General features: G+C 27.1%; 1 long non-coding RNA gene across 2 annotated transcripts; it reads left to right on the top strand.

Moving 5' to 3' along the window:
- Positions 1-1,878: 1,878 nt before the first annotated feature.
- Positions 1,879-6,976, top strand: LOC128125843 (uncharacterized). Of its 2 annotated transcripts, XR_006190484.1 has the most exons (8): positions 1,879-1,964; positions 2,413-2,617; positions 3,032-3,155; positions 3,431-3,527; positions 3,734-3,782; positions 4,043-4,134; positions 4,320-4,438; positions 5,335-6,976. It is a non-coding gene; the product is annotated as an uncharacterized LOC128125843 (long non-coding RNA). The 2 variants fall into 2 exon arrangements; XR_008231626.1 differs by lacking the exon at positions 2,413-2,617.
- Positions 6,977-15,394: the final 8,418 nt, after the last annotated feature.

Here is a 15,394-nt window from a genome sequence, read left to right as displayed (position 1 = left end):
TAGGGATGTTGTAGCTCGTCGGATTGTGCACGAGTCATTTCGGGATTTGCTAGCTTTCAGCTTTTACGAGGTGAGTCTTCTCACTATACTATACCCGGAAGGGTTTGACTGTGTGACCGGAAGGTCGGATATGATATGTGATATGTATGCTATATGTGGTAAGTTATTTGTTATATGTGCTATGTATGTTGTGGGCCGGAAGGCGATTATATTATGGGCCGGAAGGCAATATGTTATGGGCCGGAAGGCGATATGTTGTGTGATGGACCGGAAGGTCGGCGTGGGTAGGACCGGAAGGTTTACCCAGCAGGGACGGAAGTCCCCTGAGACACATGGACCGGAAGGTCGGGGCCTGGAAAGGCGTATGTGCGTAAGTTGTATATTGGGGAACTCACTAAGCATTTATGCTTACAGTTGTTGTGCATGTATTTCAGGTACTAGCGAGGACCGTGGGAAGGCGTTGGCGTGATCGATACACACTGAAGAATGCTTTTATGATCTTGAGATTTTGATTATTTGTATTTGACAGAATACTTAAACTATTTATGCCTTGTTATGAATGGAAATAAATATATTTTTAGAATGAAAAATTTGTTTGAAAATTTTGCGTTGTTACAATTGGTATCAGAGCCTTGGTTTGAGGGATTCGGGTGCACCTTCGGGAGTAGCTGAACTCAAACCTAGGATGGCCGTTGAGATATGGATGGTGTTGAGAGAGCAACAACGTCTTAAGTAAAAAGGGAAAAGCCCAACCAATTGTTGCCAATGTTGGGGCTGCCGACACGGAAGACAAGAAAGTGTGATTGTGTGAATGGTTCAAATTGAAAGACTTTAGGGCTTGTTAATTTATAGTATTTTATACAATGGTCCATGAAGTTATTAATATAGTAAAAAAAGATATAAAATGATATAATGGTCATTTTACATGAATTTAACATATATGAATTAATTGTGTTATTCTTAAGGGTGAGGCATGCAACTTTTAGAAACACACAAGAATGAGCATGCCACAAGTTGGACACAAACTACATATTGATGTAAACCACATAGATCAAAACTGTAATTTACTCTTTTAATTGACATGCATGGATGTCTAAATGTTTGTTTTTTTATATTTAGCTTATTCAAGTTTTGGCAAATGGTCAATCCATCATTAGACAAAACTAAATTAGGAGTAGTGTCGGCAATCCCAACCTAAACCCATCAATCCAACCTAGTAATTAGCAAACTATGTTGAAATTTTCAACTCATTTAATTAAACGATCATCCAATCTAATCTGTTTAAAAAAATGGTTAGGTTAGTGTTGCCGACCTGATTTCAACCCGCCAACATATTTAAGAGTTTTGAATATTTTTAATTTACATTTATTTAGTATTATTGTGTAATTAATATTTCAATAATTAAAAGACTTGAGAAAAATAAAATAAAAACACTTAGATACAGTTAAGTACTAACCTAAATGCATACAATCTTAGTCTTTAGTCTCATTGTCTCACATAACCCTAAACGCTAATATCAACTCCCTTATCATTGTCTTCCGTATTATGATTGATCTTAAAGATATTTTTCACAAACTTGTACTAGGTAACTGAAACTTAGTCGAATCTTGCAAAATAATAATAATAATAATAATAATAATAATAATGAATAGAAAGTAGAAGCATATGTTTAATATTTAATTATTTTATCTATTTAGTTGTCTAAGCCTTTTCTCACTTGGGAGTTTAATCAGGAATTTATAGAAAATAAATGTAAAAGTAAGACAGTGCAACGGTAAAAAAAAAAAAAGGAAACTACGTAATTTTAACGCTTACTCCCCACGAAGCGTATATATATATGCATTCCCCTTCCCTCGATATTCATCATCCCTTCCGCCTTTTCTCTCATTCTTTTCGACGACGATTATTTGCCGCCTTATTTCTCATCCTTTTTTCATCCTTTTTTCAGACGACGATTCTCTCCGGTAAGTTTCTTGTTCCGTGTTTCTGTTCTCTCTTCATCTTCTTCTTTCGACGCATTGAAAATTTGTTTTAGAGAAAGGCCTCGATATTATATATTATCTGTCGACTGTGGTATTATTCTTGATCATTTATCTCACACACTTCTATTGCACATTACTGAGAATTGAAATATCATAACGATCAAAGGTTTAAGGTAACATCGATTGATATCACTACTAGAAAAGAATACACAGAAATATAATACGATTGTATAGAAAACCGTACTATATAAACAATAAATACAACTCGTTTACTCATTAATAGCACTTTATTATCGTTTACTCTATTAGTTGCACTTTATTATCAGGCGTTGTGGATTCGTTTATTTTTTTCGATAGCAATTTTGTTCTTGGTTCATCTAGCGGGAATTAACCTGTTGTTTTAAATTCTTTTCATCTTCCCAAATTCTAGGTCATCCACTGCTATTTCGTCTTCCCAAAACATTCATGCTAGCAACACATGAAAAGCAACTAGACACTTCTTTTTCCCGAAGTCACGATTTGCTTAGATCCTGACGACAACACTAACTTGATGCCTTCAAACGACTCTATTCGTTGCTACTTTGATTATTAGCAAATGTTTGAAACGTCACAAACGCCTTTTGGTGCTTGAAATGGTAACATTCCCTTGTTCATCAACACTTCACTCATATTCATAATAGAATTAGTGCGCCGATACAGAGAAATCCTTGATATTTTTTGTAAGATTGAACACAGATTGGTTAAAATTGAACTTATGCATTTACTAACCTAATGTTTCAACATATGCACGAACTGATTGTAACCGATGATCCTTTATATTCCTTAGTTGGTAGTTGCTACTGAGGGAGTACTATATATTTCGATCAATAGAGCTGTAGGGAATGAGGACTCTTTTTATCTTGTATGTCGATAGATCTATGGATTTGACACTTCAGGATTAAATCCTCACATATGTGGTCATTTGAAAGCTTGCTATATTATGCACATTTCTTGTATGTTTGTGTGTGTGTATATGCATCATTAACTTATATTTGTGGTTGTGTTTGCAGATCTATATCTTCATTGAACTCTTTCATCTTTGGAAACTAAATATTGCTAGCAGATGGAGGAGTATTCCTTTCCTTTTATGCAAGAGTTATTTGCTAATCAAGATCCCCTGTCAAGTTGATCTAGGTCAGTTAATTGTGCCTTTGATGCTGCACTAACATCCCTCCTCTTGGTATAATTTTGTTTAATGATATTATATATAGGGTTTGCTACATGTAAATAATGATATGGATTCTAAGATATGTGGTATAGACCATAATGCTACTTAGAAAATTTTAACTTTCGGAAACCACCAGGATAATATTAGTATTATATTATCATGTCCAGTGCTCTTGATAGAAATTTTAGACAATGTAAGATAATGATGGAAATTTCACAAGTTTTGTCACTATCTTTCTTAGGATTACTAAGCAATGTTGTCACTATCACAATATCAACATCAATCTCGACTGTGAAGACTCTCAATATAAGGATTATGGTTTGATTGTCACTTGTCAGGTACTCTTTCATAAACTTAAAGAAAAAGTTCATTTTTTGTTCATCTGTTTGCAATCTGATTCTCCTTCACAGGATGAAGTCCTACAACTCCAAATTTACACATTTCTTTAACCTTTAACCAAAAAGATATATTTTTTGATTAAAAAGAATATCTGCAAGTTATCTTTTGTATTTGTTACATTCTCTTTCTTTTGTTATAATTGCAGCTAATGTTGGGAGTTGACAATAATAACGAAGGCGTCAACATATAATTTTGTGAGTACCATAATTTGTAGCCTTCTACAATGCCAAGTAAATTTGTAAAAAAAAATTAAACTTTGAGGTGTCTATCACCCAACTTCTTTTCATTTGTTTGATGTATTACAAATGAAAAAAAATCTCATGTGATATGTGTTCCATTATTGTTTACCTTTCCAATCAACTTTTTTATTTTGAATTTTGTTCTATGTACATCCATACCATAAGTGCTAATCCTTGTTTGATCTGTTTTGATCCTTATTCAATCATCTCTCCAGGTGGTAACTGCTCCTATGTCTTCTATGAGTGGAAGAGTTGTTGAAGCATACAAGTGTTACATAATAATTCCAATTATTCACTCTGTCCAGATGTGTGTTTCTCATACTTATGAATATAAAATCCAAATTTATAGGCTTATGACAGAAAAAGTTAAACCAAACATTAAACATTAAACTTCACCAAGAGAAGACTGGGAATGTTATTGGTGTCGACTTTCGATGCATATTTACTTTTCTATTTGAAGTGTTATTGATGTTGTTGTTGTACCATTTGTAGGTGTGTGCAACCAATTAATTTACTTCAAACATTCACTGGGAATTTGGATTCACTCCCTCCCTTTCATCCAAGTTCAAAAGCAAAACTTTTTCCCTTGATCCAAGTCAAACATCGTTGAAGTAAGATATGATCCATTTTCTTATTGTTCCAGTATTTACTTTTCTTCTTATTGGTCCAATCAGATTGTTCAATTTGAATTTTGAAGCATGTATACATGTATGATAAATTGAGTAATTACTCTAGTTAAATGCTAGTATCATCTAAGAGGCACAATTCAAACTATTGTGATTTCTTCCTTCAAGACAGTGCTGTTAGATTGACTAGAAACAGAGTAAGAGTACATGATGAACTTCATGTTGTCCCATTTTATTTTTCTTATGGTTGGAATGGAATCATATTTATGTGCATATAGTAGGGAGGGAATGTAATCATATAGTAGGCTGGAATGGGCTGGAGGTTGGCTTCTAATTAGGGTTGGAATGGGAATGGGATCGTATATGGAATCATATGTGTGTATATAGTAGTACGGTTCATTATAAGTACTATATTTGAACTTTCAACCGTATTAGATCACTCTTTTTTCTAATAGTGTATTTAGTTAAAGCGAATAAATTAAGAAGTAAAATGTTTTGGTGATTTTTTGCTTTAGGGTTTTACCCATCTGTGGATATTTTTCTGCACTGGTTCAGGGGATCCATTTCTTGGTATTTTACTGCACCAACTAGGGTTTTAATGTTCATTATGTCTCAGATTTCTCTCTCTATGTTTATGGAAAATTATATTGTCATATATCTTCTACATGAAACCTGTAAACTAATGAAGACTAACAAATATGAGAGCAATATATCCTTGATTCGTTTTGATCCATGTAGTGTATTTTTTCTGGTTGTTCAATGTTAATAGTGCAAATAACTTGTCTGATCTATTTTATTAGCTCCTTATTCCAATTTTTTTTACAGATAATCATGGTATTATTGTATTCTATAATGAAGCTTCTTGTCATAAATTTGTGCAGGGGATGATGGGGGAATTCCAGTCCCTTTATATACTACACTTGGAGGAGTTAGACATTTTACAGAAAGTTTAACTAAATGAAGGGAACTCCAAACAGCATAGAAAGAAGAGAAACAAAACTTGGATAACTTTGCTTGTATGAGGTAACATCACCTAATCTTATTTCCTTCATGATTATGCATCATCAATGTCATGCAAGTTTTATCATATGAAGATATAGTGTTATTGTATTCTAAGATGGACATCTTGGATGTTAGTTAAGATCATTTTTTTTTCTTTCTAATCTATGCATTTTGCATTAAAAAATCTTCCATATAAAAACATTCTATTTTCCCTGTTCTTATTATTAGCACCTTGCATTTTAAAAAATATCCCATTTTTAGCATTGTATTTTCACTTTTTTTTTTTTCCTGTTACAACATTGAAACATTAAACTTTTTTTCCCCATCTATGCATTTTACTTTGGAAAAATATTATAGTTTTAGCATTCTACTTTTAGTTTTTTATTACTAACACCTTGCATTTTCAAAAATATTCCATTTTTAGCATTGTACTTTCATTTTTTTTTGTTACAACATTGAAACATCAATTTTTTATCAGCTATGCATTTTACTTTAAAAGTTATTCCATTTTTAGCATTGTATTCTTAGTTTCTATAGTATCAACACCTTGCATTTTAAAAAATCATCTCATTCTTAGCATTCTACTTTACCTTTTCTTTCTGTTACAACATTGAAACATCAAACTATTTTTTCTCATCTATGCATTTTACAATAAAAAATCTTCCAATTGTAGCATTCTAGTTTCAGTTTTCTGTTTTTAGCAATTTGCATGTTTAAAAATCATCACATTTTTAACATGGTACTTTTACTTTTCTTTCTTGTACAACATTGAAACATCAATATTTTTCTCATCTATGCATTTCTTATTTTTAGCTTTTTTTTTTGGACATTCCATTTTCAAAAATAATCCCATTTTTACATTATACTTTCAACTTTTATTTCTATTATGATATCTAAACATCAAACTTTTTTTTAAATATATGCATTTTACTTTGAAAAATATTCCATTTTTAGCATTCTTCTTTAAGTTTTCATATTAGCATCTTGCATTTTCAAAAACATCCCATTTTTGGCATTATACTTTCACATTTCTTTCTGTTACAACATCGAAACAACAAACTTTTTTTTTCGCTTTGATCTATGGATTTTATTTTGAAAAAAATTCAAGTTTTGGAGCTCTACTTTCACTTTTCATATTATTAGCACCATGCATTTTAAAAAATAAGCCCTTTTCAAGTCATCCCATTATTCATTTTTCATTGAAAAACATTCCAATTTTAGCATTCTACTTTCACTTTTCATATTATTATTACCTTTGCATTTTCATAAATCATCCCATTTTAGCATTATACTTTCATTTTTCTTTCTTTAACAAAATGAAAACATCAAACATTTTCTTTTCTTTTCTAATTTTTTACTTTTAGCACCTTCAATTTTAAAAATCATACCATTTTTATCATGAAAACATACCATTTTACTTTGCATTTTTATTTACAATTAGTAACTTATATTTTTAAAAATCATAACATTTTTAGCATTCAACTTTAACCTGCTTTCTTTTACAATTTGAAAACATTAAACTTTTTTTTTCTCATGTATGCATTTTACTTTCAAAATTGTATTAAACTTTAAAAATTATGTTTTGAAAATTACTTTTTTCTTCTAGTTTTCTCATATCTAGTTCTCATACTTTAAAAATTGAATATTATTTTTAAAGTACTCAATTTTTTTAACCTATGAAGACATTATACATTACAAATTGTGTTAAACTTTAAAAAAATTTCATATTAAGACATTATGTTTTGAAAATTACATTTTTGTTTCAGTTGTTTCATATCTAGTCACATTATGTTTTGAAAATTGCATTTTTCTTCCAACTTTTTCGTATAAAGTCATCATATTTTGAAAATTGCATTTTTCTTTCAATTTTTTCATATTAAATCATCATACATTGAAAATTACATTTTTATTTCATTTTTTACCTATTAGGACATTATACACATTAAAAAATTGCAATAAACTTTTAAAATTTTTCATATTAAAACATCATGTTTTGAAAATTTCATTTTTCTTCCAATTTTTTCATATTAAGTCATCATACATTAAAAATTGCATCATATTTTCAAAACTTTCAATTTCTTACCAATTAAGACATTATACATTACAAAATTGCATTAAACTTTAAAAAAATTTCATGTTAATACATTATGTTTTTAAAATTGCATTTTTCTTTCAATTTTTTGATATTAAGTCATCATACTTTATTATGTTTTGAAAATTAAATTTTTTTTTCCAGTTTTTTCAAATCTAGTCGTCATACTTTAAAAATTGCATATTATTTCCTAGATTTTCAATTTTTTTTACTTATTAATACATTATACAATACAAAATTGCATTAAACTTTAAAAAACTTTCATATTAAGACACATTATGTTTTGAAAATTGCATTTTTTTACCAATTTTTTCATATTAAGTCATCATATCTTGAAAATTGCATTTTTCTTTCAGTTTTTTTATATTAAGTCATCATACTTTGAGATTTGCATATTTAATTCAATTTTTTTTTACCTACTAAGACATTCTACATTACAAAATTGCATTAACCCTTCAAAAATTTTCATATTAAAATATCATGTTTCGAAAATTTCATTTTTTCATATTAAGTCATCATACTTTGAAATTGCAATTTTCTTTCAATTTTTATCTATCAAGCGATCATAATTTGAAAATTGCATTTTTCTTTCATTTTTTTTATTAAGTTATGATTTTTTGAAATTGCATTTTTTTTCTTTCACTTTTACATATTAAGTCATCATTCTTTGACAATTGCATTTTTCTTTCACTTTTTTTTTTATCTAAAAAGACATTATACATTAAAAATTGCATTTTTCTGTCAAAATTTTCATATTAAGTCAATGTGTTTTGAAAGTTGTATTTTTCTTCAAAAATCTTCATATTAAGTCATCATACTTTAAGGATTAAATCATATTTTCTAAATTTTCAATTTTCAATTTTTTTTACCTCTTAAGACATTATACATTACAAAATTGCATTACACTTTCTAAATTTTTCATATTAAGACATCATTTTTATTGAAACTTGCATTTTTCTTCCAACTTTTTAATATTAAATCATCATACTTTGAAAATTGAAATTTTCTTTTAATTTTTTCATAGTAAGTCTTCATTCATTGAAAATTGCATTTTGCTTTCAATTTTCTTACCAATTAAGACATTATACATTAGAAAATTGCATTAAACTTTCAAAAAATTCCATATTAAAACATCATGTTTTGAAAATTTAATTTTTCTTTAAGTCATCATACTTTAAAAATTGCATCTTATTTTCAAAGTTTCAATTTTTTTTTACCTATGAAGACATTATACATTTAAAAATTGTATTAAACTTTAAAAAATTTCATAATAAGACATTATGTTTTGAAAATTACATTTTTCTTCTAGTTTTTTTTTCATATCTAGTTCTCATACTTTAAAAATTGAATATTATTTTTAAAGTATTCAATTTTTTTTACCTATGAAGACATTATACATTACAAATTGTGTTAAACTTTAAAAAAATTTCGTATTAAGACATTATGTTTTGAAAATTACATTTTTCTTTCAGTTTTTTCATATCTAGTCGTCATACTTTAAAAATTGTATTTTTCTTTCAATTTTTTACTTATTAAGTCATCATTCTTTGAAGTTGCATTTTTTTCTTTCAATTTTTACATATTAAGTCATCATTCTTTGAAAATTGCATTTATCTTTCAATATTTTTTTTTATCTAAAAAGACATTATACATTATAAATTGCTTTAAACTTTCAAAAAATTTCATATTAAGACATCATGTTTTGATAATTGCATTTTTCTTCAATTTTTTTTTCATATTAAGTCATCATACTTTGAAAATTGCATTTTTTTTTCGGTTTTTTATTAAGTGATCATAATTTGAAAATTGCATTTTCCTTTCAAATTTTTTTCTATTAAGTCATCATTCTTTGAAATTGCATTTTTCTTTCAATTTTTACATATTAAGTGATCATTCTTTGAAAATTGCATTTTTTTCCATTTATTTCATATTAAGTCAATCATACTTTTAAAATTGCATTTTTCTTTCAATTTTTCACATTAAGTTATCATTTTTTGAAAATTGCATTTTTTTCATTTTTTTTACCTATTAAGACATTATACATTACAAAATTGAATTAAACATCCAAAAAATTTCATATTAAGACATTATGCTTTGAGAATTACATATATCTTTCAATTTTTTCATATTAAGTCATCATACTTTGAAAATTGCATTTTTCTTTCCATTTTTTCATATTAAGTTATCATTCTTTAAAAATTACATTCTTTCAATTTTTCACATTAAGTTATCATTTTTTGAAAATTGCATTTTTTCAATTTTTTTTACCTATTAAGACATTATACATTACAAAAATTGAATTAAACTTCCAAAAAATTTCATATTAAGACATTATATTTTGAGAATTACATATATCTTTCACTTTTTCATATTAAGTCATCATACTTTGAAAATTTCATTTTTCTTTCCATTTTTTCATATTAAGTTATCATTCTTTAAAAATTACGTTTTTCTTTCAGTTTTTTACTTATTAAGACATTATACATTACAAAATTGATGAAACATTAAAAAGATTTCATCTTAAGATATCATGTTATGAAAATTGTATTTTTCTTTTAATTTTTTCATATTAATTCATCATACTTAAAGAATAGCGTCTTATTTTCGAAAATTTCAATTATTTTACCAATTAAGACATTTTACATTACAAAATTGCATTCAACTATCAAAAAACTTTAGATTAAGACATCGTGTTTTGAAAATTGCATTTTTTTCCAATTTTTTTATATAAAGTCATCATACTTTGAAAATTGCATTTTTCTGTCAAATGTTTCATATTAAGTCATCGTGTTTTGAAAGTTGCATTTTTCTTCAAAAATTTTCATATTAAGTCATCATACTTTAAGAATTAAATCTTATTTTCTAAATTTTCAAGTTTCAATTTTTTTTACCTCTTAAGACATTATACATTACAAAATTTTTCTATTAAGTCATCATTCTTTGAAAATTGCATTTATCTTTCAATATTTTTTTTATCTAAAAAGACATTATACATTATAAATTGCTTTAAACTTTCAAAAAATTTCATATTAAGACATCATGTTTTGATAATTGCATTTTTCTTCAATTTTTTTTATTAAGTCATCATACTTTGAAAATTGCATTTTTCTTTCGGTTTTTTTTATTAAGTGATCATAATTTGAAAATTGCACTTTCCTTTCAATTTTTTTTTCTATTAAGTCATCATTCTTTGAAATTGCATTTTTCTTTCAATTTTTACATATTAAGTGATCATTCTTTGAAAATTGCATTTTTTCCATTTATTTCATATTAAGTCAATCATACTTTTAAAATTGCCTTTTTCTTTCAATTTTTCACATTAAGTTATCATTTTTTGAAAACTGCATTTTTTCCATTTTTTTACCTATTAAGAGATTATACATTACAAAGTTGAATTAAATTTCCAAAAAATTTCATATTAAGACATTATGATTTGAGAATTACATATATCTTTCAATTTTTTCATATTAAGTAATCATACTTTGAAAATTGCATTTTTCTTTCCATTTTTTCATATTAAGTTATCATTCTTTAAAAATTACATTTTTTCATATTAAGACATCATGTTTTGAAAATTGCATTATTCTTTCAAATTTATTCATATTAAGTCATCATACTTTGAAAATTGCATTTTACTTTCTATTTTTTCATATTAAGTCATTGTACTTTTAAAATTGCATCTTATTTTCAAAATTTTCAATTTGCTTTACCTATTAAGACATACATTACAAATTTGCTTTAAACTTTGAAATTTTTTCCTATTTAGTCATTATCTTTGGAAAATTGCATTTTTCTTCCAATTTTATCATATTAAGTCGTCATACTTTGAAAATTGCATTTATTCTTTTTATTTTTTAATATTAAGTCATCATACTTTAAAAATTGCATCTTATTATCGAAATATTCTATTTGTCTACATGTTAAGACCTTATATATTAAAAAAATTGTATTAAACTTTCAAATATTTTCATATTAAGACATCATGTTTTGAAAATTACATTTTTCTTCCAATTTTTTCATATTAAGTAATTATACTTTGAAAATTGCATCTTATAAATTTTCTATCTTTTTACTTATTAAGACATCATACATTACAAAATTGCATTAAAGTTACAAAGTTTTTCATATTCAGACATCATTTTTTGAAAATTGCATTTTTCTTCCAATTTTTCATACTAAATCATCATACGTTTAAAATTGCATCTTCTTTTCAAGATTTTCCCTTTTTTTACCTATGAAAACATTATATATTACAAAATTGCATTTTTCTTTCTATTTTTTCATATTAAGTTATAATACTTTGAAAATTGCATCTTATTTTCAGAATTTTCTATTTTTTTTACCTATTAAAACATCATACATTACAAATTTGCTTTAAACTTTCAAACATTTTCATGTTAAGTCATTATACTAGTGTTAAGTCATTATACTAGAAGTCCAACAAAATTTTGCATTTGAGTTTAATTTATAGCATTATAATTTATTTAAAAATCTAATTGTTAATAAATTATGCCTCTAATTTTTTTCCTAAAAGACCTTGTACTTCTAAGTTTTTGTTTCTTCGTAATAAGCTCTTTGTATTTTGAAAGTATAAGCAATTATATGATTATAATTTGAAAATCTAACCTATCAAGAAAATCTGCTTGAAAATCTAAACTTGTTTGGTTTTGGTTGCAAATTTAGCCAGTGATAACATTATGAAGATATTATACTTGTGAATTGTACTGATTATTGTGTTATTTATAAATTTCTAACCTATTAAGACATTATTGGGGGTATGATAGGGGAGGGTCCACTTGAGATTTTTTTTAATCATATATTATTACTTTGTAATCATATATGAATAATCAAAAGGGAATAGACATATTCATAATATATATATATATATATATATATATATATATATATATATATATATATATATGTCTATTCCCTTTTGATTATTCATATATGATTACAAAGTAATATATATATATATATATATATATATATATATATATATATATATATATTATCAAATATTAGCTTATGTATGTTAGCTGCATTAAATATATTGGTGGTGTTTTTTGGATTTTATATTTATTTGTTTTATTCTGACATAAGTGGATTTTAGCTGCATGGTTTCTTCTTTTTTATTTATTTTTTTTTATATTATTTGTAGATTTCTTCTTTTTTATTTATTTTTTTTATATCATTTGCAGATTTAATCATGATATGTTTTATTTTATCTATATAGTAATTTTTAGTAACCATTGTGTATTTGATTGTAATTTCATGTTTGTTGTGAAATTGTTTAATGATTCTGATGATGATCTAGTGGAAACTCCCCGCGCCGTTGGCATAGGTTTGAATGACTTTAGACGTAGCTTTTCTTGATCTTTTGCTCGAAAGAGATTTTGGTTGTGTAAGAGAAAGATGATCAACTTCTTAAAACCTCTATCCTCTGGAATGTTTTTGTTGTATGTTTAGCCATATTTTTTCTTTTGCTTCCAAACTGAAAGAAAGACGATCACCTCAATCAATCCTATGATATTAAAAATTTGGCAAAAGTCTTCACAAACAACACCCGAGTATGAAAATACCCTATACTGTGTGAGTTCCTCATCAATACTATCTCCCCTGTTAGCCAATCCAAGTATGTTTTGGCAGACCCTGCATGAGCGTATGATAATGAAAACAGCAAGCATAAAGCATTTGAAATTCAGAGGAATCCCACCCATTTTGCTTTTCTTTAAAACTCAAACTCTTAGTGGTTAGAGTTTAAACCCTTAACTACTATTTCAAGAAAAATTTGGGAACTTTATAATCTTTTGTAGCAGATGGTGTTTGAAGTGTCACATTACTAAAGTTGGGTCACATATTTGGATTTTCAGGGCCCAATACTTTTCATATAACTTAATTGTGTCTTTACTTTAAAAATATGGGTGGCCATTCATCTAACTTTAATGGAAACATATCACTTGGCTTTTTATGAAGGCGAGGGTTATATTTGAAGACACTGACTTCTTATAGTCTCCACATATTCAGCAACAAACAAAAAAACAAACACAAATGTCAGCATCAATGGCTCCGCAAGCATGAACATCGGGTTAAAATCATAGTAAACCTACAAAAACAACTAACCGAAAAAGTGAGTAAGTCCTATCAATTTGTATCTTTTTTTTTGAAAAAATTCATATAATTCTCTATCAATCTACTCTTTTGCAAGATTTAAATAGTCAAAATATCATGTTTTTAACATTTCTAGAAAAAGTTAAATTGTATGCACTCCAACTGTTTGATGAAATGCATGAACTAAAGTACCACGTTATGTTCATATATGAATATGTTTTCTCAGTATATGATTATTAAAACAAAAAAACAAATATGCAAGTCTGTATGTTATTCATATATGAATAACATATAAAAATAATATATATTTGTGAAAATACCTTGTAATATTCATATGTGAATATACTGTGTAATATTCATATGTGAATATACTGTGTAATAATCATACGTGAATATATCATCTAATATTCACAAATGAATATACTATGTAATATTCAAATGTGATATACCATGTAATACTATGTAATATTCAGATATGAAAATATTATTTAATATTCATAAGTGAATATACTATGTAATATTCATAAGTGAATGCATCGTCTAATATTTAAATATGAATATACTATGTTTATTATATGCTATATTCATATATGAATGATACTTAAATTGTAAAAAAAAAAAAATTAATCATAGTTTTTATTCATAACTGAATAACAAATTTACTGTAGTAGAAACCTGATTCATTTTTATTCACTTATGAATAACGATAGCTGAAAATATAAAAAAATAAATTTTTTATTTTATCTTAAAACTATATCAATATGGATGTCTATTTGTAGAGAATAAAAAATCATGAATTTTGGTATATTTAAAATCATTTTTCGATAAAAATAGCTTATTAAAAATTAAAAAAAAAACGAAAAAACTATGTTTTCGTATATATTAAGGTAATGATTAGCATAATTTAAGGAAGCATGTTTTGAGGCTTTTGCGGCAAAAATAAATGAGTGGCTGAGAATGATACCCTCATTCTCAACCTTTTTTTTTTTCTCAATTGAACCCTCTTCTCTCTCTCTCTCTCTCTCTCTCTCTATATATATATATATATATATATATATATATATATATATATTAATTATAACAAGTTTTACTTAGGGGCCCCAAGCTTTGGTGAGGCCCGGGGCGGTCGCCCAATTTGCCTAGCCATAGGGCTGACCCTATTTGGAAGTTGCAAGAACTGTATACTTTTATAACCAATAGCTCATAAAAGCAATTGATAAGTTTCGAAAGAAACACAAAGACTTGACTTTGATTCATTCATAGAAAAGGGAAAAAGGGATACCTAACAGCAAGATCGTTAATCGGTGTCATCTTGGCAGCGTCGATACGAACGAAGTTCATTGCCGCCATATTTGAGTAGTCAGTGGAGACGACATGGACAGTAGCACGCTGGTGGTGACGGTAGGGCTAGAAAATGAAAATCAGTTGAATACTTGAACTGAAGCTCTCTTCTGGTGGGCTTTTGTTGGGCCATCACCCGGTCATCCTCGTTTTACCCGGGGCGATGGCCGACTTTCAGTTGGTGGTTGTGCCCTGAAGCCGACGACAAGCCGACGACAGGGATGATAGTCGATAGAGCATTCAGAGGCAGCATGAGGTTAGTATCAGAGATTTCGTGTTCATTTGAGAGAGAGAGAGAGAGAGAGAGAGAGAGGATTCAGGAATCTAGAAACATTAGAAGTCAAGCAACTAAGAAGCAGTGTATAGTAATCTGATTGAGGAAAAAAGTCAGTAGC

Source organism: Lactuca sativa, chromosome 4, assembly GCF_002870075.4.
Source record: "Lactuca sativa cultivar Salinas chromosome 4, Lsat_Salinas_v11, whole genome shotgun sequence".
Lineage (NCBI taxonomy): Eukaryota > Viridiplantae > Streptophyta > Magnoliopsida > Asterales > Asteraceae > Lactuca > Lactuca sativa.
The sequence above is the reverse complement of the archived record's forward strand: the minus strand, read 5'-3'. Positions and strand labels throughout refer to the sequence as shown.